The sequence below is a fragment of the Bubalus kerabau genome, chromosome 8 (assembly GCF_029407905.1).
Source record: "Bubalus kerabau isolate K-KA32 ecotype Philippines breed swamp buffalo chromosome 8, PCC_UOA_SB_1v2, whole genome shotgun sequence".
Classification (NCBI taxonomy): Eukaryota; Metazoa; Chordata; class Mammalia; order Artiodactyla; family Bovidae; genus Bubalus; species Bubalus kerabau.
In genome coordinates, this window is record NC_073631.1 from 50498123 (window position 1) to 50523128 (window position 25006).

The 25006-nt window shown below is 39.6% G+C and overlaps 1 protein-coding gene across 9 annotated transcripts in view; it reads right to left on the reverse strand.

The window, feature by feature from the left end:
* NAMPT (nicotinamide phosphoribosyltransferase) overlaps positions 1 to 25006 on the reverse strand; it is a 378494-nt gene that overhangs the window by 194601 nt on the left and 158887 nt on the right. For 8 of the 9 annotated variants that reach the window (XM_055590238.1, XM_055590236.1, XM_055590233.1 and 5 more), the window contains one exon: positions 3980 to 4052. The exons of the other annotated variant lie outside the window; for it this stretch is intronic. The gene's annotated coding sequence lies outside the window, so the exon portion shown is untranslated. The remainder of the gene's footprint in view (positions 1 to 3979; positions 4053 to 25006) is intronic. 9 annotated transcript variants of the gene reach the window in all.

Consider the following 25006-nt stretch of genomic DNA (forward strand, 5'->3'; position numbering starts at 1 on the left):
ACTTTGCCAACAAATGTCCATCTAGTCAAGGCTCTGGTTTTTCCAGTAGTCATGTATGGATGTGGACTATAAAGAAAGCTGAGCATCAAAGAATTGATGCTTTTGAACTGTGGTGTTAGAGAAGACTCTTGAGAGTCCCTTGGACTGCAAGGAGATCCAACCAGTCCAAGCTAAAGGAAATCAGTCCTGAATATTCATTGGAAAGACTGATGCTGAAGCTCAAATTCCAATACTTTGGCCACCTGATGCGAAGAGCTGACTCATTTGAAAAGACATTGATGCTGGGAAGATTGAAGGCGGGATGAGAAGGGGATGACAGAGGATGAGATGGTTGGATGGCGTCAACAACTCAAATGGACGTGAGTGTGAGTAAACTCTGGGAGTTGGTGATGGACTGGGAGGCCTGGCGTGCTGCAGTCCATGTGGTCGAAGAGAGTCAGACACGACTGAGAGACTGAACTGAACTGAAGACAAAGTCAAAGAAAATTAAGCCTATTTATGGGGCTGCATTTATAGGCAAATAAACCTTTTCTAGGTCTCTTCTCCCAAGGGCATGGCCTTAATGTGTTTTTCAAGTAAGCTACTTTCAAAATGTCTCTCCTGCCACCATTTACTTCATTCTAATCTAACTGAATATGGAAGGGACCTGGACTGAGTGAAATGTATGTCTTCATTTCACACAGGTAGGAACCTTTGGTAAAGATCCTAGGACATGTCTACTCCTTTTACTTATTCACCTGACTCTCATTTGATTTTTGTTTAATCGTATGTCAGGCACTTTCTTGGTATAAATAGAGTTCACTGTAAGGGCAGTAGTGGTCAGTGTATGATGTCTGCAGGTTACAGACCATTTCATTTGGAGCATCTCATTTAACTCTCACACACCTAAGAGGCAGGCATTTTTATTGCTGTGACTGTTTTCTAGATGAGGGTATCAGATGCCTCAACTTAAACCCTCCTCGCCTCTCTCTTCCTCCAGTCACTGCCTCATGAACTAGCTGTACACAAGGACTGCCCGGCTCCATGTGGGTACAGTTGGCCAGCATCTGGCCTTGGGCGTGCACTGCTGCTTCCTGCCCTGGGCTGTCTCTGACACCCCGGATGACGGGCCCATGGCATCTTACTGGAAACTCATATATTGTGAAACAGGAATGGAGAGGTGTCTGTCCTCATGTGGGCTCCCTTCATCAGTAGGGAGGGAGGTGTGGACCAGCAGATGAAAACTTGCCTCAGTCACCTAAGACCAATTTCCCAGGGCTCCTCCAGGGCTCACAGGCCCAGCGTCTGTAGAGGTGGCCCACTCAGCCATGCATACTTGGGCTGGCTCTCCCTCTTTTCCCCATTTCACTTTCCACCCTTCACTTCTATTCCTTGGGGCTTGTTCCCAAATGAACACCCTGTACACAGGCTTTTATATATCCAGCTCTGCTTCTAAGGAACCCAGGCTAAAATAATGAAATCAGGTGACTCGCTAAGCATTCCAGAATTCACGTGGAAGACTGTAATTTATAGTCGGGCCTTTGGATTTCCAAACCCCATGTGTTTTCCCCTCTCTCCTCCTTGTACTGAGAGAACTAATACAGAAACAGAGTTTTGGCCTCAGAAACCAACCATCAAAGAGAGGTGTCAAGTCAAAAGTAGAATCAAATGACTTTGGAGCAGAGATCATTGAGTGAGTGGGGTGGGTGTGTGGGCTGGTGAGGAAATGCTTCTCAGGAGAGGTACCCGGGAGGCCTCTCTTAACCACTCTCTCTACAGTCAGTGCCATCTAGTGTTTTCTCTGCCAGCAAAAATTCTTCTGGGCACTTATCACAACATGTAAGCAAATATTTCTACTTGCTTATTGTCTCTCCCTCAAGAGTGCAGGGACCATGTCTGTTTTTTCCATCACAATATCCCCAGTGCCTAGCACAGTGCCTGGGACATAACCGGCAATCAACAAACTAGAAAATTTAAATAAATCAGAGAAAATCAGACAGACAAATATCATATGATATCGCTTATATGTGGAATATATTAAAAAAAAGATACAAACGAACTTATTTACAAACAGAATTGATGCTTTCAAACTGTAGTGCTGGAGAAGACTCTTGAGACTCCCTTGGAGATCAAACCAGTCAATCCTAAAGTAAATCAATCCTAAAGTCAAACCAGTAAATCAACCCTGAATACTCATTGGATGGACTGCTGCCGAAGCTCCAGTTCTTTGGCCCTCTGATGTGAAGAGCTGACTCATTGGAAAACACTCTGATGCTGGGAAAGATTGAGCGCAGGAGGGGAAGGAGGTGACAGAGGATAAGATAGTTGGATGGCATCATTAACTCAATGGACAAAAGTTTGAGCAAACTCTGGGAGATACTGAAGGACAGGGAAGACTGGTGTGCTGCAGTCCATAGGGTTACAGAGTTGGACACGAGTGAGTGAGTGAACAACAACAAAATGGAGATAGATTCACAGACACAGAGAACAAACTTATGGCTACCAAAGGGGAAAAGAGGATGAAGGAGGGATAAATTAGGAGTTTGGGGTTAACAGATGCATAACTATCATAGATAAAAAAGATAAATAACAAGTATCTACTGTAGAGCACTGGGAACTACATTGAATATACATATAATTGAATCACTTTACTGTATACCTGAATCACTGTAAATCAACTATGTTTCAATAAAAAAATCAATCACAATTGGTGAATGAATCCAATAATTTGTTCCTGAATAAATGAATGAATGAGCACATGGTATTATGGGCAAAGTGAATAGCATAAAGTCATGGAACAGTATGTGAATACAACCTGTTCAAAGAATGTCAGTGGTTGGTTACATAGGGTGTATTTGTTTGGAAGAGTGGGGAGGCTGGGAGTGGTGGGGAAAAATATTTCTTGGAGTAATATTGAGGTCATATAACCCTGGCCACATTCTTTGTGTTGGAAGATGATGTTGCCTCTGCTTAACTGGTTGTATAACTTGGGTTTTCAAGTGTCTGTTATCGCCTACAGTAACTGTGCTTTCTTCTCCATTGGGCAGTTGGCAGGGGTGTTGGCAGGGCCTGACCTTGTTTGTGGGTCTGGAACTTTGTGTTCCAAGTGTGCCTTGGATGACTTGCTACTGTTGTCACCTGTTGTGTTTGTGCAATTGGGTGTTGGCAGAGCCTTTCCTAAGTCTCACTCATAGGCCAACCTCAGAGTTATCTGTTTAGGGATATTGCTGCCCTTCATCCTCTGCCTCGCCTTTCTCGCCCGAACCCTTACGGCCTTTAACACCAGCCTTCAGATCCTTAATAATCATACAAGGCACTATAGGATACCTTCTTATTCATTTATTCAAACACATATTAATAGCATGCTGGTGGACAAACACTATGCCAGGCACATGTGTCTCCTCGTGATACTGACTCATGATACTACGCACTTCACGCTGTCCAAAAGCCCTGCTAACCCTCTGCTGACTGAGATTCATCACTGCATTCTTTCAGCCCCGGATTTGCTGAGGTGGGCTCACCACGCCTGAGGACTGCGTGGACTTAAGGATCTTGCTACAAAAATGTCTGATGATGGAAGAACCATTTCTCTGCTGTCCTGCCCTCAGCACAACTTAAGCAAAAAAAAAATTAAGATATTCCAGCTACTCAGTAACCCTGAGACAGTTTCTCATTTGCAAAAGCCCAGTTAGAAGCAGGTGGCCACGTGTTCCTTTCTGGCTCCTTGAGAGCTAAGTTTATTCCCTTGGTGTGCTGACATTTCAGGAACCATGACACTCACCTTTAGCACTGTTTATTTTTAGTGTCTCTGCATTTATATTTAGAAAAGAAGCTCTGACAGGCCTCTGAGAGCAGAAGTCCTCCAGTTTTTGCTGGAGCACTTGAAGGCCACCAGGAAGGAAAATAAGTCATGCGTGTAACTCCCCATTAATTTCCTGGAACTGGTGACGTCACACAAGTACATGCACCAAGAAACACAGGAGTGGTGATCAGGACTCACCTTTGGTTACTCAGACCAGGCTGTTGACCCAGTCTCTCAGGCAGCACACTTCTGTTGCTCTATTGGAGGGATCCTAGGAGAAAGCCAAGTTGAAATCATAAGGACCAAGAGAGGTAAAATCACTCCCAACCTCCAGCTTGCCACAGTTTCTTCTTTTCAGTTGCTACAAAACATGTTCCTGTATTCTTTAAAAATTTTGAAGTATTATATGCTTGTAAGCAGAAAATTCAACAGGCAGAATTTGTAACATATGTCAAAGAGAAAGAGTTAGTAGTTCTAATATTTTTAAAAAACCTCTTAGACATTGAGGGGCAAAGGACCAAAAACTTGATAGAAAAGTAAGCAAAGGATATGAACAAACAATTCACAAAACATGTTCCTTTAAACATATTAAAAACTGTCCAAACTCTCATTAAAAAAGAAATGTAACTTAAAATGCTATAGTATATTTCACAAATGGTATCCTGTTTCTCAGCTATCAAATTGATGAAAATATAAAGAGCAGGACTACAAAATCTGTTGGGAAACAAGCTCTGGCGGTGGCAAATTAGTACAACTGTACAGAAGGAAACTTGGCAAGATTGAACAAAACTACACATACACTTGCATTGGACCCAGAAATCCTACTTCAGGGAATTTACCTTGAAGATACAGTCCCAGGAGCAGAAACACACATTGGCACAAGTTTATTCACCTCAGCATTATTTCTAATTACAAAACACTGAAAATCCCCTGAAATCCCATATGTGGGAGCTGAGTAGAACACACAAGACACATCCATCCACGCAGTGGAGTCCTGTGCAGCTGGGAGGAAGAGCTCAGTGAACTGTATGGAGAGAGTTCCCAGATACATCGCTAAGTACAAAAAGGCAAGTACAAAAGAGAGTCTATGCGAATATGGTACCTTTGATATCAGAAAGAAGGAGAAATGAAAAAATATACATGTATTTGCTAATGTAGACAAAAATAGAGGAAGAATAAACCTGAAACCAGAATCAGTTATCTAGAAAGAGTAGATGCAAACAAAATAAATAAAATGCAGGAACTAAAATACAATGTAAGAGGTTAGGGACGTTACATAACTCTTAGTATGCTGTGCTGTGCTTAGTCATGTCTGACTCTTTGCAACCCCATGGACTGTAGCCCACCAGGCTACTCTGTCCATGGGGATTCTCCAGGCAAGAATACTGGAGTGGGTTGCCATGCCCTCCTCTAGGGGATCTTCCCAACCCAGGGATCAAACCCAGGTCACCTGCATTACAGGTGGATTCTTCACCATCTGAGCCACCAGGGGAGCCCAAGAATACTGGAGTGGGTAGCCTACCTGTCTTCAAGGGGATCTTCCTGACCCAGGAATCAAACTGGGGTCTACTGTATTGCAGGCAGATTCTTTACCAAATGAGCTACCAGGGAAGCCCAACTCTGAGTATATCTTTCTGTAAAGTTCTCAATTTCAGGATCACAGTAATATTCTACATGCCAAAAAGAAAATCCATAAATAAAATCAAAATGAAAATATCATTAAAATATGGTGCAAAATATGGAACCCCAAATAAAATCTGAATAATAGCAACAAGAGAACCTAACTCTATTACAAGTGAATGGCATATTTCCCTATGCTGTGATTATTTTTTATTTTTTTTTGTATTCAGATTTTATTTTATTATTATTTTTCAATTTAATTTTATTTTTTAACTTTACAATATTGTATTGGTTTTGCCATATATTGAAATGAATCCGCCACAGGCATACATGTGTTCCCCATCCTGAACCCTCCTCCCTCCTCCCTCCCTACACCATCCCTCTGGGTCATCCCAGTGCACCAGCCCCAAGCATCCAGTGTCGTGCATCGAACCTGGACTGGTGACTAGTTTCATATATGATATTATACATATTTCAATGCCATTCTCCCAAATCATCCCACCCTCTCCCTCTCCCACAGAGTCCAAAAGACTGTTCTATACATCAGTGTCTCTTTTGCTGTCTCGTATACAGGGTTATTGTTACCATCTTTCTAAATTCCATATATATGTGTTAGTATACTGTATTGGTGTTTTTCTTTTTGGCTTACTTCAGTCTGTATAATAGGCTCCAGTTTTATTCACCTCATTAGAACTGATTCAAATGTATTCTTTTTAATGACTGAGTAATACTCCATTGTGTATATGTACCACAGCTTTCTTTTTTTTTTTTTTAATTTTATTTTATTTTTAAACCTCAAACACTGTATTAGTTTTGCCAAACATCAAAACAAATCCGCCACAGGTATACATGGACATCTAGGTTGCTTCCATGTCCTGGCTATTATAAACAGTGCTGTGATGAACATGGGGGTACACGTGTCTCTTTCCCTTCTGGTTTCCTCAGTGTGTATGCCCAGCAGTGGGATTGCTGGATCATAAGGCAGTTCTATTTCCAGTTTTTTAAGGAATCTCCACACTGTTCTCCATAGTGGCTGTACTAGTTTGCATTCCCACCAACAGTGTAAGAGGGTTCCCTTTTCTCCACACCCTCTCCAGCATTTATTGCTTGTAGACTTTTGGATCGCAGCCATTCTGACTGGCGTGAAATGGTACTTCATAGTGGTTTTGATTTGCATTTCTTTGATAATGAGTGATGTTGAGCATCTTTTCATGTATGCTGTGATTATTTAAGAAAGATATAAGAATTTTAATTCTTGGATACTTTTTGAAACTTTTCTAAATCTGATGTTATTTTTTTTTTCCAAAATGAAAAGTTAAAAAGGAAAAACTGAAGGAAGGGGAAGGAACTGACTTAAATAACTCTGGAAAATTATTTTGGCTATATTTGTAAGGCTAAAGTGAAAAAGAACAGTACACAAACGTTACATATTCTTGCCTGTAATTTTGTTTTTCCCAGAGGCATAGATCAGCAATTCTGAAGCTATTTTGAGTATTCTAGGGTTAAGAAAGTAAGTCAAATAGTGTGAATAATGAAAGCCAAGTTTCTCACTGTAGTAGAAAGATTGTAACTGAGAACAGAGAGAAGACTAGAATAAACTGTTATGAGATAAGGTACCAACATGAACTCAACCAATAACAACTCTATATAAATATATATCACAAATATAAATATTTATGGGTTGATATAGAAATAAAGATGTATGTATATGTGTATCTATATTCTTCACTTTGCCTGCTACAAGGGACTAGAAGCAATGACACTGTAGCACCAATGAGCATATTTAGTGACCATTCTCTCATTAACAAATACAACAACAAAAACTCTTGGGGAAATGACAGATTCCAGGTCTGCACAGATACAGTACAGATGAGCCTAGAACATCTTATGATGCCAGAAAGTGAGGAAATATTCCAAATATGATAGGGCTAGATCAAAAGGACCAAATCCAGGGAGTTCCCAATAATCAAATTTGGGCTAATGTGAGCAACAAAGTAAATGACAATAGTAAGAGATTATAATGCACAGAATAAAATAAATATCCTCGATTTCACACTGACATAAACAAGTAAGTGAGCAATTAAAGTGGGGGTAAGAAAGTTCTCACAACAGAATTCCAATTCATAAGGATAGAAGGAATGATAAAAACATAAATTACTAATTTGCAAACACCACAGTATTAATTAATTATTATAGATAAGAATCACCAACAGATGCTAAATTACTGGGATAAATATGTTGAGAAAAATTTGCATAGCTTCAAATAACATATTGGTGATGGACCTTTATGATGTTTCTGATATTTTGGTATTTTAAACAATACTGCAATAAATGCTTCTTTTTCTATATATACTAACGCTTGAGGTATAAACATGTAGCAAAACAGAAGTGGAATTTCTGGTTCAAAGTGTATAAAGATTTTAATTTTATTGCTATGGCCAAATAGCAATAAAATGGTCTCCAAGAGGATATGCCATTTATACTTTTACCATCAGTATAGCAGAGTGCCTATTCTTTATGATTTCCTCAGCATGGTATATGAAAATAATCTATGTCATCATGATAGGTAAAAAACATACCTCATTGTAGTTTTACTAGGCATTTCTCTTATTGTGAATCAAGCTAAGGCTTACATCACATATGTAACTCCTATTGTGGTTTTTCTCCTGTGAACTGTATATTCTTTTACTTTATTTACTACTGGAAGGGGGTTACTCACTGGTCTTCCTCTGCATTATTTCCAACTTTCATAAAACTTTGAAAAATAGGTTATTATCATCATCACATAGCAGATAAAGAAAAAAGGTTCAGGGAGTCAGGGCATTTTCCTAAAGTTACAATGCCATGCGTATATTTGTGTAGCTGAGAATCCCCATTTGCCTAACTTCAACCTGAATGTTTTCTGTGGCCTTTTGCCCAGATTAAAGTGAAGAAAGGAAGAAGGACTTTATCAGTACAAGGGCTTTACCTGAAGAGTGGCCAGTGAACCTTGAGCCCACATACTAAATTACTTCCCTCCTTCCTGGTAGAATGACCTCTGGACTTCCACTTGCTCACCAGTTTCAGCTTCATTATTTGCATATTTCTTCACAAAATTGCATATTTCACTCACCTACTTAAATGACCCTAATTTCATTTCTGGCACTTCAATTCTATTTACCTTATATAAACAAAAGAAGAGGGAATAAGTTCAAAAGGAAGACTTAGAGATATCTAAATGATGTCTGGAAATCTGGTACAAATTATTGAATAGGATAGAGATTATGGCCAATTTGGTTTGCAAGCCTTTGATGAATGCTTTCCCATTATGGTCAGTGAATATCAGGGCATCAGTCTCTGAAGGTCATGTGAAAAGTACGTTTCAAGGCTCTTCTACATGCCCGTGGGCTACTAATTTCTGAGTACAAAGTATGTACAATTTCCAAAAGCTCTTCAGGTGTGATTCTTTTCTATACCAAAAGAGATGAACCACAGGACTTGTCATCTGAAGTGGGACCACAGGTCAGTAGTAATGGCATCACTTGGGTGTTTATTAAAAGTGCAGACTCTCAGGTTGCCTCTTAGATATAGTGGATCAGAACCTGCATTTTAACATGATGTTCACGGATTCCTGCACACATTAAAGCTTGAGAAACACTGCTCCAGAAAGATTTAGTAACAGGTGTGAGGCATAAACATTTAATTGGGGGTAGCATTGGAGAAGGAAATGGCAACCCACTCCAGTGTTCTTGCCTGGAGAATCCCAGGGACGGGGAAGCCTGGTGGGCTGCCATCTATGGGGTCGCACAGAGTTGGACATGACTGAAGTGACTTAGCAGCAAGAGGAAAACAATAGGATGGGAAAGACTAGAGATCTCTTCAAGAAAATAAGAGATACCAGGGGAACATTTCATGAAAAGATGGGCTCAATAAAGGACAGAAATGGTATGGACTTAACAGAAGCAGAAGATATTAAGAAGAGGTGGCAAGAATACACAGAAGAAATGTATAAGAAAGATCTTCATGACCCAGATAATCACGATGGTGTGATCACTCACCTAAAGCCAGACATCCTGGAATGTGAAGTCAAGTGGGCCTTAGCAAGCATCACTACAAACAAAGCTAGTGGAGGTGATGGAATTCCAGTTGAGCTATTTCAAATCCTAAAAGATGATGCTGTGAAACTGCTGCACTCAATATGCCAGCACATTTGGAAAACTCAGCAGTGGCCACAGGACTGGAAAAGGTCAGTTTTCATTCCAGTCCCAAAGAAAGGCAATGCTAAGGAATGCTCAAACTACCGCACAATTGCACTCTTCTCACATGCTAGTAAAGTAATGCTCAAAATTCTCCAAGCCAGGCTTCAGCAATACGTGAACCATGAACTTCCAGATGTTCAAGCTGCATTTAGAAAAGGCAGAGGAACCAGAGATCAAATTGCCAACATCCGCTGGATCATCGAAAAAGCAAGAGAGTTCCAGAAAAACATCTATTTCTGCTTTATTGACTATGCCAAAGCCTTTGACTGTGTGGATCACGATAAACTGTGGAAAATTCTGAAAGAGATGGGAATACCAGACCACCTGACCTCCCTCTTGAGACATCTGTATGCAGGTCAGGAAGCAACAGTTAGAACTGGATATGGAACAACAGACTGGTTCCAAATAGGAAAAGAAGTATGTCAAGGCTGTATATTGTCACCCTGCTTTTTTAACTTATATGCAGAGTACATCTAGAGAAACCCTGGGCTGGAGGAAGCACAAGCTGGAATCAAGATTGCCAGGAGAAATATCAATAACCTCAGATATGCAGATGACACCACCCTTATGGCAGAAAGTGAAGAAGAACTAAAGAACCTCTTGATGAAAGTGAAAGAGGAGAGTGAAAAAGTTGGCTTCAAGCGCAACATTCAGAAAACGAAGATCATGGCATCTGGCCCCATCACTTCATGGCAAATAGATGGGGGAAACACTAGAAACAGTGGCTGATTTTATTTTGGGGGGGCTCCAAAATCACTGCAGATGGTGACTGCAGCCATGAAATTAAAAGACACTTACCCCTTGGAAGGAAAGTTATGACCAACCTAGACAGCATATTCAAAAGCAGAGACATTACATTGCCAACAAAGGTCCGTCTAGTCGAGGCTATGGTTTCTCCAGTGGTTATGTATGGATGTCAGAGGTGGACTATAAAGAAAGCTGAGCACTGAAGAATTGATGCTTTTGAACTGTGGTGTTGGAGAAGACTCCTGAGAGTCCCTTGGACTGCAAGGAGATCCAACCAGTCCATCCTAAAGGAGATCAGTCCTGGGTATTCATTGGAAGGACTGATCTTGAAGCTGAAACTCCAATACTTTGGCCTCCTGATGTGAAAAACTGACTCATTGGGAAAGACCCTGATGCTGGGAAAGATTGAAGGTGGGACGAGAAGGGGACAACAGAGGATGAGATGGTTGGATGGCATCACTGACTAAATGGACATGAGTTTGAGTAAAGTCCAGGAGTTGGTGATGGACAGGGAGGCCTGGCATGCTGCAGTCCCTGGGGTTGCAAAGAGTCAGACACGACTGAGTGACTGAACTGAACTGAAGACCATGTTAACAAACTGAAGAATAAAAACCACACGATCATCTCAATAGATGCAAAAAAAACTTCTTACAAAATTCAACACCCATTTATGATAAAACTCTCGAGAAACAGACATAGAGAAAACATACTTCAATATAAGAAAGGGAACACGTGACAAACCCACAGCTGACATCATACTGAAAGGTGAAAAGCTGAAAGCACTTACTTTAAAATCAGGAACCAGACAATGATGTCCACTCTAGTAAATTTTATCAACATAACTTTGGAAGTGCTAGCCATGGCAATCATGGCAGAAAAAGAAATAATTCCAAACTGGAAAAAAGAAGTAAAACTATCTCTGTTTGCAGATGATGTGATACTATGCAAAGAAAATTCTAAAGATGCTATCAGAGAATTACTAGAACTCATTAAATTATGGGAAAGTTGAGGAATAAACAATTAATACACAAAACTCTTCAGTAATTCTATATACTAACAAAGAAATATCAGAAAGAGAAATCAAGGAAACAACCCAATTTACCATCACATCAAAAAAAAAAATAAAATATCTAGGAATAAACCAATCTAAGGAGGTAAAAGACTCATACTCTGAAAACTATAATATACTGATGAAAGAAGTCAAATGACAAATCAAACAGATGGAAAGATATACATTGTTCTTGGATTGCAAGAATCACTATTGTCAAAATGACTATACTATCCAAGGAAATCTGAAGATTCAATGCAAACCTATCCAATTACCAATGACATTTTTCACAGAACTAGAAAATAATTTTTAAATCATATGGAAATAGTTAAGACCCCAACTAGGCAAAGAAATCCTCAGAAAGAAAAACAGAACTGGAGGAATCAGGCTCCCTGATTTCAAATTATACTACAGCAATCAAAACAGTATGGTACTGGCACAAAAACAAATATAGACCAATGGAACAGGGTAGAAAGCCCAGAAATAACTTAGGCATCTATAGTTAATTAGCCAATGACAAAGGAAGCAAGAATATACAATGGAAAAAAGAGAGTCTCTTTAATAATTGATGCTGGGAAAACTGGACAGCTACATGTTAAAGAATGAAATTAGAACATCCTCTAATACCATACACAAAAACAAACTCAAAATGGATTAAGATCAAATACTGTAAAACTCTTAGAAGAAAACATAGGCAGAACACTCTTTGACATAAATCACAGCAGCGTCTTCTGTGATCCACCTCTTAGAGTAATGAAAATAAAAACAAACGTAAACAAGTGGGACCTAATTAAATTTAAAAGCTTTTGCACAGCAAAGCAGGCCATGAACAAAAAAAGGCAGCTCATAGAATAGGAGAAGATATTTGTTAACAAAGCTGCCCACAAGGGATTAATCTCCAAAATCTACAAACAATTCATGCAGCTCAAAAAAAAAAACCAAAAAAAAAAAAAAAAACCAAAAAACCCCAAACAACTCAATTAAAAAAAAAGACAGAAGATCTAAACAGACATTTCTCCAAAGAAGACATACAGATGGCCAAAAAACAGATGAGAATGTGCTCAACATTGCTAATTATTAGAGAAATGCAAATCAAAACTACAGCCAGGTATCACCTCCACCAGTCAGAATGACCATCATCAAAGTCTACAAACAAAAAATCCTGGAAAGGGTGTGCCGAAAAGGGAAACCTCCTACACTACTGCTGGTAATGTAAATTGGTAGAACCACTGTGGAGAACAGTAAAGAGGTTCCTTAAAAATCTGAAAATAGAGCTACCATATGATCCAGCAATCCCACTTCTGGGCATCTATCCAGAGAAAACCATAATGCAAAAAGACACAGGCACCCCAACATTCACTGAAGAACTATTTAAAATAGCCAAGACAAGGAGGCAAACGTAATGTCCAGCAGATGAATAAAGATATGGTACATATAGACAACGAAATATTACTCAGTCATAAAAAGGAGAGAAATTATATCATTTGCATTATTTCATAGATGGATCTAAACTTGATCATGGATAGACCTAGAGATGATCATATTAAGTGAAATAAGTCAGACAGACAAATATCACATGCTATCACTTATATGTGGAGTCTCTAAAGATGTTACAGATGAACTTATTTACAAGACAGAAACAGACTCATTGACTTTGGAAACAAAAGTATGGTATCAAGTAGGGAAGGAGGAGGGGATAAATTAGGAATTTGGGATTAACATATACCCCCTACCATATACAAAAGATCATCAAGAAGGGCCTACTGTATAGCACAGGGAACTCTACTCAATATTCTCTAATAACCTATATAGGAAAAGAATTGGAAAAAGAATGGATATGTGTTATTGAATCACTTTGCTGTACACCTGAAACTAACAAAACATTGTATATCAACTATAGCCCAATACAAACTTAAAATTAAAGAGATTGCTCCTTTATAGTCCCTCTCTCCTGTCCCTCTGCCCAGATCCTTCAATCCAGGCAATCCCTGATCAATTTTAAAAATCACAGATTAAAGATGGTAGAGGAGTAGGTGGACGTGGAGTACATCTCTCCATGGATACATCAGGAATACACCTTCAGACACATGCAGAACACCAGCTGAGAGTGGACAGGAGTACCTGACCAGCAGAAAATAATATACAGACCCAGGCAAAACTTGGTAGGATGAAGGAACTACGGGGAGAAACAGGAGTGTTAGTAGGACTGGACCTGCCCTCAGCCGGTGGGGGAACTGAAGCAAAGGTCTGATCCCCACATCAGGGCAACTGTCTGAGTCAGAGGAGAAACATTTAAGGCTGAGAGGGAAACAGCTGATCCTTGCCAGCCTAAATCGAATGAGAATCAGACAGCCCCTGACGCAGCCATACATACCCCGGACAGGGATGCAGACCCCCTGGAAGATACAGCAGCTGGGAACTGGAGTTTAGGGATTGTGGAGCAATCCCAGGGTGAGGGCTGCTGTTGACTGCGGAGAGATGGATTGAGGGGATGTGAGGCAGAAGACTGGTGGGAAATGCCTGTGGAGGAAAGCCAGGCAGCCATGGAAGCAAGGCAATACTGCTGAGTCATGCATAGCGAGTAGCGCCATGACCATAGCCTCTCTCCCCCTACACACCAGAGGCTGGCCCATCAAATGCCTGATGCACTAAACTACAGAATAGGACCCTACCCAGGGTGTCCCTTTAAGTGCCTGACTTGCCAATCTACAGAGTAGGACCCCAGCTAGCGGGGGCGCTCTATGTGTCTGATGCGTGGAACAACAGAGAAGACCCCAGGCAAGGGAACCCTCTAAGTGCCTGAATAGGTGGAGCTATGGAGAAAGACTGGCCAAAGAAACCTTCTGATCACCAGCCTCAAGAGACTCGAAAAAAGACTGATAAGGCCATAACTCCTGCCACAAAGTCAGTCCATGTCCCTGCACACTTGGTGCCACCAGGGTCCCATCAAGCCAAGCAGCTGTGCCACCTTCATGCTCAACTCTCAATGGGGCAGAGCTGCCACAGGCAAAAAACACTCTTGATCTATGCGTGCAGGGTCACTTTGGTAGTGTCCAACTCTTTGTGACCCTGTAGACTGTGGCCTGCCAGGCTTCTCTATCAGGTAGAGGGGTTCTCCAGGCAAGAACACTGGAGCATATTGACCAATACTGGTTGCCATACCCTTCTAGAGCATTATATTTCCTGCTGCCCTGGCTGCCAACTCCCTTAAGTACCTGCTGCTGCCAGAACCACTGCAACCTAAGTAGCTGTACTACCTCCACGGACCTGGCCCTCACAGGGGCAAAGCCAAGCCCTCCAGGGCAGCCTCAGGAGCAAACCCCAGTGGATGACCCACATGCAGAGGTAGAAATAAAACCACAATTGAAACCCAGGGGCAGTGTGACTAAGGAAGAAGACCCCAAACTTTCCCAATAGCTGTACAAGCTGCAGATTAAATCCACACAATCAGCTAGGCAGACTCTGTGTCTATGGAATATATAAAAGATCATTCAGAGCTCCCACTAAAGAAAATGCCCTAGTTCTGATAGCTGTGGGCACTGAAGGCAAGAATACAGGGGAGTAGGACCAATTAGAATCTGGGCTGCCCCCACAGCAGGTCCAGAGATCAGCACAGTGTTGGAGGGGGATCCGAGGGAGGTGAGGTGGACTTTGACTCCCAGCAAGGGAAAGGACGCTGACAGCAGTGACTCAAGAAAAGCATTTATTATTCTTATCTTTTGACTTGTTCTGTAGATTCTTTGGACTTTTCTGTCTTTTTTTTTCTTCTCCCCCTCCCACCATTGCAGTTGTTGATTTTATTGGCACTATGAAATCTAATTAAACTTATGAGCTTTTTTTTTTTCTTCTCAGTCACATTTCTTATTGTAGTTATAAACCTCTGCCTCTACATTGGGCTTTTGCAGTTCTGGGGCATTCCCCCCAACCTTTTTGTTTATTTTTTAATTTTTAAACATATTATTAATTTCTCTACATTTATTCCTTTGTTTGCTTTTTCTGCGATTCTTTCCCCCTTGCAGTTAATCTTTAATATATATAAATCTTCTTTATCTACCTCTATTTAACTTTGCATATCTATTCTCTCTTTTCTTTCTTTCCTTTCCTCTCAACACATTTTTTAGTTTTATTTTCATTGCTTTATTCCCCACTTGGCACCTTGATTTAGTTTTGTTTTCCAATTTGTGCTTTAGTTAGTTTTGTTCTTAACTGGTAAATATAATTGTTTGATTTCCTTTGTTCACTGGGTCAATCTATTGTACTTTATTTTTGTTGGACTGTTTTGACTTTGCTCGTAGGTGTATATGTGTATATTCCATTATTTTCATTATTATTTGCCTGATTTGTAACCACCATTTGTCTGGGGTTCATCTTTGGTTTCTCATTTTTGGACATTTGTTTTAATCTGACATAATGCCATATCAAACCACTTGTGAAATCTTTGTTCCTGACTAGAGATCAAGCCCTGAGCCTTTGGAGTGGGAGCACTGACTCCAAGACCCTAGACTACCAGAGAAATAACCCTAGGGAGTACCAAATAGTGAGAACTCACACAAATGAAACCACTTGAATACAAGACTGGGTATAAAACAACAGAATGATCTCTCTTCATTTCCAAGGCAAACCATTCAATGCCATGGTAATCCAAGCCTATGCCCCAACCAGTAATGCTGAAGAAGCTGAAGTTGAATGGTTCTATGAAGACCTACAAGACCTTTAAGAACTAACACCCAATTTTTAAGATTTCTTTCCTTCTACTAACCCTGGGGTTCTTCATTTCTTCCTTTTCTAGTTGCTTTAGGTGTACGGTTAGGTTATTTATTTGACTTTTTTCTTGTCTCTTGAGGTATGCCTGTATTGCTATGAACTTTCCCCTTAGGACTGCTTTTAAAGTGTCCCATAGGTTTTGGGTTGTTGTGTTTTCATTTTCATTCATTTCTATGCAAATTTTGATTTCTTTTTTGATTTCTTCTGTGATTTGCTGGTTATTCAGCAGCGTGTTGTTCAGCCTCCATATGTTGGAATTTTTAATAGATTTTCTCCTGTAATTGAGATCTAATCTTACTGCATTGTGGTCAGAAAAGATGCTTGGAATGATTTCTATTTTTTTGAATTTACCAAGGCTAGATTTAAGGCCCAGGATGTGATCTATCCTGGAGAAGGTTCCATGTGTGCTTGAGAAAAAGGTGAAATTCATTGTTTTGGGATGAAATGTCCTATAGATATCAATTAGGTCTAACTGGTCTATTGTATCGTTTAAAGTTTGTGTTTCCTTGTTAATTTTCTGTTTAGTTGATCTTTCCATAGGTGTGAGTGGGGTATTAAAGTCTCCCACTATTACTGTGTTATTGTTAAATTCTCCTTTCATACTTGTTAGCATTTGTCTTACATATTGCAGCGCTCCCGTGTTGGGTGCATATATATTTATAATTGTTATATCTTCTTCTTGGATTGATCCTTTGATCATTATGTAGTGACCATCTTTGTCTCTTTTCACAGCCTTTGTTTTAAAGTCTATTTTATCTGATATAAGTATTGCTACTCCTGCTTTCTTTTGGTCCCTATTTGCATGGAAAATCTTTTTCCAGCCCTTCACTTTGAGTCTGTATGTGTTCCCTTTTTGAGGTGGGTCTCTTGTAGACAACATATGTAGGGGTCTTGTTTTTTTTTTTAGGGCAGAAATAAATACAAAAGAAACAAAAGAGACCATAGCAAAAATCAACAAAGCCAAAAGCTGGTTCTTTGAAAGAATAAATAAAATTGACAAACCATTAGCCAGACTCATCAAGAAACAAAGGGAGAAAAATCAAATCAATAAAATTAGAAATGAAAATGGAGAGATCACAACAGACAACACAGAAATACAAAGGATCATAAGAGACTACTATCAACAATTATATGCCAATAAAATGGGCAACTTGGAAGAAATGGACAAATTCTTAGAAAAGTACAACTTTCCAAAACTGGACCAGGAAGAAATAGAAAATCTTAACAGACCCATCACAAGCATGGAAATTGAAACTGTAATAAAAAATCTTCCAGCAAACAAAAGCCCAGGTCTAGATGGCTTCACAGCTGAATTCTACCAAAAATTTAGAGAAGAGCTAACACCTATCCTGCTCAAACTCTTCCAGAAAATTGCAGAGGAAGGTAAACTTCCAAACTCATTCTAAGAGGCCACCGTCACCCTAATACCAAAACCTGACAAAGATGCCACCAAAAAAAGAAAACTACAGGCCAATATCACTGATGAACATAGATGCAAAAATCCTTAACAGAATTCTAGTAATCAGAATCCAACAACACATGAAAAAGATCATACACCATGACCAAGTGGGCTTTATCCCATGGATGCAAGGATTCTTCAATATCTGCAAATCAATCAATGTAATACACCACATTAACAAATTGAAAAATAAAAACCATATGATTATCTCAATAGATGCAGAGAAAGCCTTTGACAAAATTCAACATCCATTTATGATCAAAACTCTCCAGAAAGCAGGAATAGAAGGAACATCCTTCAACATAATAAAAGCTATATATGACAAACCCACAGCAAACATTATCCTCAATGGTGAAAAATTGAAAGCATTTCCTCTAAAGTCAGGAACAAGACAAGGGTGCCCACTTTCACCATTACTATTCAACATAGTTTTGGAAGTTTTGGCCACAGCAATCAGAGCAGAAAAAGAAATAAAAGGAATCCAAATTGGAAAAGAAGAAGTAAAACTCTCACTGTTTGCAGATGACATGATCCTCTACATAGAAAACCCTAAAGACTCCACCAGAAAACTACTAGAACTAATCAATGATTATAGTAAAGTTGCAGGATATAAAATCAACACACAGAAATCCCTTGCATTCCTATACTCTAATAATGAGAAAACAGAAAGAGAAACTAAGGAAACAATTCCATTCACCATTGCAATGGAAAGAATAAAATAGGAATATATCTACCTAAAGAAAATAAAGACCTATATATAGAAAACTACAAAACACTGGTGAAAGGAATCAAAGAGGACACTAATAGATGGATAATATACCATGTTCATGGATTGGAAGAATCAATATAGTGAAAATGAGTATACTACCCAAAGCAATTTATAGATTCAATGTAATCCCTAGCAAGCTACCAACGGTATTCTTCACAGAGCTGGAACAAATACTTTCACAATTTGTATGGAAATACAAAAAACCTCGAATAGCCAAAGCAATCTTGAGAAAGAAGAATGGAACTGGAAGAATCAACCTACCTGACTTCAGGCTCTATTACAAAGCCACAGTCATCAGGACAGTATGGTACTGGCACAAAGACAGAAATATTGATCAATGGAACAAAATAGAAAGCCCAGAGATAAATCCACTCACATATGGACACCTTATCTTTGACAAAGGAGGCAAGAATATACAGTGGAGACAAGACAATCTCTTTAACAAGTGGTGCTGGGAAATCTGGTCAACCACTTGTAAAAGAATGAAACTAGAACACTTTCTAACACCATACACAAAAATAATCTCAAAATGGATTAAAGATCTCAACGTAAGACCAGAAACTATAAAACTCCTAGAGGAGAACATAGGCAAAACACTCTCTGACATACATCACAGCAGGATCCTCTATGACCCACCTCCCAGAATATTAGAAATAAAAGCAAAAATAAACAAATGGGACCTAATTAAACTTAAAAGCTTCTGCACAACAAAGGAAACTGTTAGCAAGGTGAAAAGGCAGCCTTCAGAATGGGAGAAAATAATAGCAAATGAAGCAACTGACAAACAACTAATCTCAAAAATATACAAGCAACTCCTACAGCTCAACTCCAGAAAAATAAATGACCCAATCAAAAAATGGGCCAAAGAACTAAATAGACATTTCTCCAAAGAAGACATACAGATTGCTAACAAACACATGAAAAGATGCTCAACATCACTCATTATCAGAGAAATGCAAATCAAAACCACTATGAGGTACCATTTCACACCAGTCAGAATGGCTGTGATCCAAAAGTCTACAAGCAATAAATGCTGGAGAGGGTGCGGAGAAAAGGGAACCCTCTTACACTGTTGGTGGGAATGCAAACTAGTACAGCCACTATGGAGAACAGTGTGGAGATTCCTTAAAAAACTGGAAATAGAACTGCCTTATGATCCAGCAATCCCACTGCTGGGCATACACACTGAGGAAACCAGAAGGGAAAGAGACACGTGTACCCCAATGTTCATCGCAGCACTGTTTATAATAGCCAGGACATGGAAGCAACCTAGATGTCCATCAGCAGATGAATGGATAAGAAAGCCGTGGTACATATACACAATGGAGTACTACTCAGCCATTAAAAAGAATACATTTGAATCAGTGCTAATGAGGTGGATGAAACTGGAACCTATTATACAGAGTGAAGTAAGCCAGAAAGAAAAACACCAATACAGTATACTAACACATATATATGGAATTTAGAAAGATGGTAACAATAACCCTGTGTACAAGATAGCAAAAGAGACACTGATGTATAGATCAGTCTTATGGACTCTATGGGAGAGGGAGAGGGTCAGGAGATTTGGGAGAATGGCATTGAAACATGTACAATATCATGTATGAAACAAGTCACCAGTCCAGGTTTGATGCACGATACTGGATGCTTGGGGCTAGTGCACTGGGACGACCCAGAGGGAGGGTATAGGGAGGGAGGAGGGAGGAGGGTTCAGGATGGGGAACACAGGTATACCTGTGGCAGATTCATTTCGATATTTGGCAAAACTAATACAATATTGTAAAGTTTAAAAATAAAATAAAATTAAAAAAAAAAAAAAGAACTAACACCCAAAAAAGATGTCCTTTTCATTATAGGGGACTGGAATGCAAAAGTAGGAAGTCAAGAAACACCTGGAGTAACAGGCAAATCTGGCCTTGGAATGCAGAATGAAACAGGGCAAAGGCTAATGGAGTTTTGCCAAGAGAACACACTGGTCATAGCAAACACCCTCTTCCAACAACACAAGAGAAGACTCTACACATGGATATCACCAGATGGCCAATACCGAAATCAGATTGATTATATTCTTTGCAGGCAAACATGGAGATGCTCTATACAGTCAGCAGAAACAAGACCAGGAGCTGACTGTGGCTCAGATCATGAATTCCTTATTGCCAAATTCAGACTTAAATTGAGGAAAGTAGGGAAAACCACTAAACCATTCAGGTATGACCTAAATCAAATCCCTTATGATTATACAGTGGAAGTGAGAAATAGATTTAAGGGACTAGATCTGATAGACAGAGTATCTGATGAACCATGGATGGAGGTTTGTGACATTGTACAAGAGACAGGGATCAAGACCATCCCCATGGACAAGAAATGCAAAAAAGCAAAATGGCTGTCCGAGGAGGCCTTACAAATAGCTGTGAAAAGAAGAGAAGCAAAAAGCAAAGGAGAAAAGGAAATATATTCCCATTTGAATGCAGAGTTCCAAAGAATAGCAAGGAGAGATAAGGAAGCCTTCCTCAGCGATCAATGCAAAGAAATAGAGGAAAACAATAGAATGGGAAAGACTAGAGATTTCTTCAAGAAAATTAGAGCTACCAAGGGAACATTTCATGCAAAGATGGGCTCAATAAGGGACAGAAATGGTAGGGACCTAAGAGAAGCAGAAGATATTAAGAAGAGGTGGCAAGAATACACAGAAGAAATGTACAAAAAAGATCTTCATGACCCAGATAATCACAATGGTGTGATCACTCACCTAGAGCCAGACATCCTGGAATGTGAAGTCAAGGGGGCCTTAGGAAGCATCACTACGAACAAAGCTTGTGGAGGTGATGGAATTCCATTTGAGCTATTTCAAATCCTGAAAGATGATGCTGCGAAAGTGCTGCACTCAATAAGCCAACAAATTTGGAAAACTCAGCAGTGGCCACAGGACTGGAAAAAGTCAGTTTTCATTCCAATCCCAAAAAAAGGCAATGCCAAAGAATGCTCAAACTTCCACACTATTGCACTCATCTCACACGATAGTAAAGTAATGCTCAAAATTCTCCAAGCCAGGCTTCAGCAATACATGAACTGTGAACTTCCAGATGTTCAAGCTGGTTTTAGGAAATGCAGAGGAACCAGAGATCAAATTGCCAACATCCACTGGATCATGGGAAAAGCAAGAGAGTTCCAGAAAAACATCTATTTCTGCTTTGTTGACTATGCCAAAGCCTTTGACTGTGTGGATCACGATAAACTGTGGAAAATTCTGAAAGAAATGGGAATACCAGACCACCTGACCTGCCTCTTGAGAAATTTGTATGCAGGTCAGGAAGCAACAGTTAGAACTAGGCATGGAACAACAGACTGGTTCCAAATAGAGAAAGGAGTACATCAAGGCTGTATATTGTCACCCTGCTTATTTAACTTATACACAGAGTGCATCATGAGAAACGCTGGGCTGGAAGAAGCACAAGCTGGAATCAAGATTGCCAAGAGAAATATCAATAACCTCAGATATGCAGATGACACCACCCTTATGGCAGAAAGTGAAGAGGAACTAAAAAACCTCTTGATGAAAGTGAAAGAGGAGAGTGAAAAAGTTGGCTTAAAGCTCAACATTCAGAAAACTAAGATCATGGCATCTGGTCCCATCTCTTCATGGGAAATAGATGGGGAAATAGTGGAAACAGTGTCAGACTTTATTTTTGGGGGGCTCCAAAATCACTGCAGATGGTGATTGCAGCCATGAAATTAAAAGACGCTTACTCCTTGGAAGGAAAGTTATGACCAACCTAGATAGCATATTAAAAAGTGGAGATATTGCTTTGCCAACAAAGGTCCATCTAGTCAAGGCTATGGTTTTTCCAGTGGTCATGTATGTATGTGAGAGTTGGACTGTGAAGAAAGCTGAGCGCTAAAGAAATGATGCTTTTAAACTGTGGTGCTGGAGAAGACTCTTGAGAGTCCCTTGGACTGCAGGGAGATCCAACCAGTCCATCCTGAAGGAGAACAGTTCTGGGTGTTCATTGGAAGGACTGATGTTGAGGCTGAAATTCCAGTACTTTGGCCACCTCATGTGAAGAGCTGACTCATTGGAAAAGACCCTGATGCTGGCAGGGATTGGGAGCAGGAGAAGAAGGTGACAACAGAGGATGAGATGGCTGGATGGCATCACCGACTCGATGGACGTGAGTCTGAGTGAACTCCGGGAGTTGGTGATGGACAGGGAGGCATGGCGTGTTGTGATTCTTGGGGTCGCAAATCATTGAACACAACTGAGCAACTGAAATGATCTGAGCTGATCACTAAACCACCAGTAGCAGCCTGTGCAGGATGCCTCATCTAAACTACAAACAAAACAGGATTACCACCGCACTCAGCCTTGCTCATCAGAGGAAAAACAAGCAAAAACTCAGCACAAATTTCACCCTATACAAAGCTTACACAAACCACTGGACCAACCTTAGGAGGGCAGAAACCAAAAGGAAGAAGGAATTCAACCTTGAAGCCTGGGAGAAGGAGATCTCAAACAGAGTAAGTTTAAAAAAATAATGAAAAGGCAGAGAAATATTATACAAATGAAAGAACAAACCAGAAACACAGAAGTCCAAATAAATGAAGAGGAAATAGGCAAACTATCTGAAAAAGAATTCAGAATAATGATAATAAAGATGGTCAAAAACCTTGAAAACAAAATGGAGAAAATGCAAGAATCAATTAACAAAGACCTAGAAGAATTAAAGAATAAACATACAAAGACAAACAACACAATTACTGAAATTAAAAATACTCTAGAAGGAATCAATAGCAGAATATCTGAAACAGAAGAACGAATCAGTGAGCTGGAATGTAAAATGGTGGAAATAACTTCTGAAGAGCAGAATAAAGTAAAAAGAATGAAAAGAACTGAGGATAGTCTCAGAGACCTCTGGGACAATATCAAATGCACCAACATTCAAATAATAGGGGTCCCAGAAGAAGAAGAGAAAAAGAAAGGGTATGAGAAAATTTTTGAAGAGGTTATAGTTGAAAATTTCCCCAACATGAAAAAGAAAATAGTCAATCAAGTCCAATACAGGATAAACCCAAGGAGAAATATGCCAAGACACATACTAACCAAACTAACAAAGACTAAACAGAAAGAAAGAATATTAAAAGCAGCAAGGGAGAAGCAACAAGTAACATACAAAGGAAACCCCATACACTTAACAGCTGATCTTTCAGCAGAAACTCGGCAGGCCAGAAAGGAATGGCAGGACATATTTAAAGTACTGAAAGGGAAAAAATCTACAACCAAGATAACTGTACCCAGCAAGGATCTCATTCAAAATTGATGGAGAAATGAAAAGGTTTTCAGAAAAGGAAAAGTTAAGAGAATTCAGTACCACCAAACCAGCTTACAACAAACATTAAAGGGACTTTTACCGTCAAGAAATACAAGAAGAAAAATGATCTACAAAATCAACCCCAAACAATTAAGAAAATGACAATAGGAACATGTATATCAATAATTTTTTTTAATGTACATGGGTTAAATGCTCCAATCAAAAGACCCAGACTGAATGGATAAAAAAACAAGACCCATATATATGTGTCTACAAGAAACCCACTTCAGACCTAAAGACACATATAGGCTGCAAGTGAGAGGATGGAAAAATATATTCCAAGAAAATGGGAAGCAAAAGAAAGCTGGAGCAGCAATCCTCATATCAGACAAAACAGACCTTATAATAAAGAAGATTACAACAGATAAGGAAGGACACTACATAATGATCAAGGGATCAATCCAAGAGGAAGACATAACAATTGTAAATATCTATGCACCCTACATAGGAGCACCTCAATCCATAAGACAAACACTATGCTAAGTCACTTCAGTCATGTCCGACTCTGTGCGACCCCATAGATGGCAGCCCACTAGGCTCCGCCATCCCTGGGATTCTCCAGGCAAGAACACTGGAGTGGCTTGCCATTTCCTTCTCCAATGCATGAAAGTGAAAAGTGAAAGTGAAGTCGCTCAGTCGTGTCTGACTCTTAGCGACCCCATGGACTGCAGCCCACCAGGCTCCTCCGTCCATGGGAGTTTCCAGGCAAGAGTACTGGAGTGGGGTGCCATGGCCTTCTCCAAGACAAACACTAACAGACATAAAAGGAGAAACTGACAGTAACACGATAATAGTAGGAGACTTTAACACCCCAATGGACAGATCATCAAAACAGAAAATTAATAAGGAAACACAAGTCTTAAATGATACATTAGATGAGATGGATCTCATTGATATCTTCAGGACATTCCATCCAAATGCAAAAGAATACATCTTCTTCTCAAGTGCATGTGGAACATTCTCCAGGATAGACCACATATTGGGTCACAAATCAAACCTCAGTAAATTTAAGAAAATTGAAATCTTATCAAGCATCTTCTCCGACTATAATGCTGAGACTAGATAGCAGTTACAAGGAAAATACTGTAAGAAGCATGAACACATGGAGATTAAATAACATGTTTCTAAATAATCAACAGGTTACTGAAGAAATCAAAAGGGAAATCAACAAATTTCTAGAAACAAATGACAATGAAAACATGACAGCTCAAAAC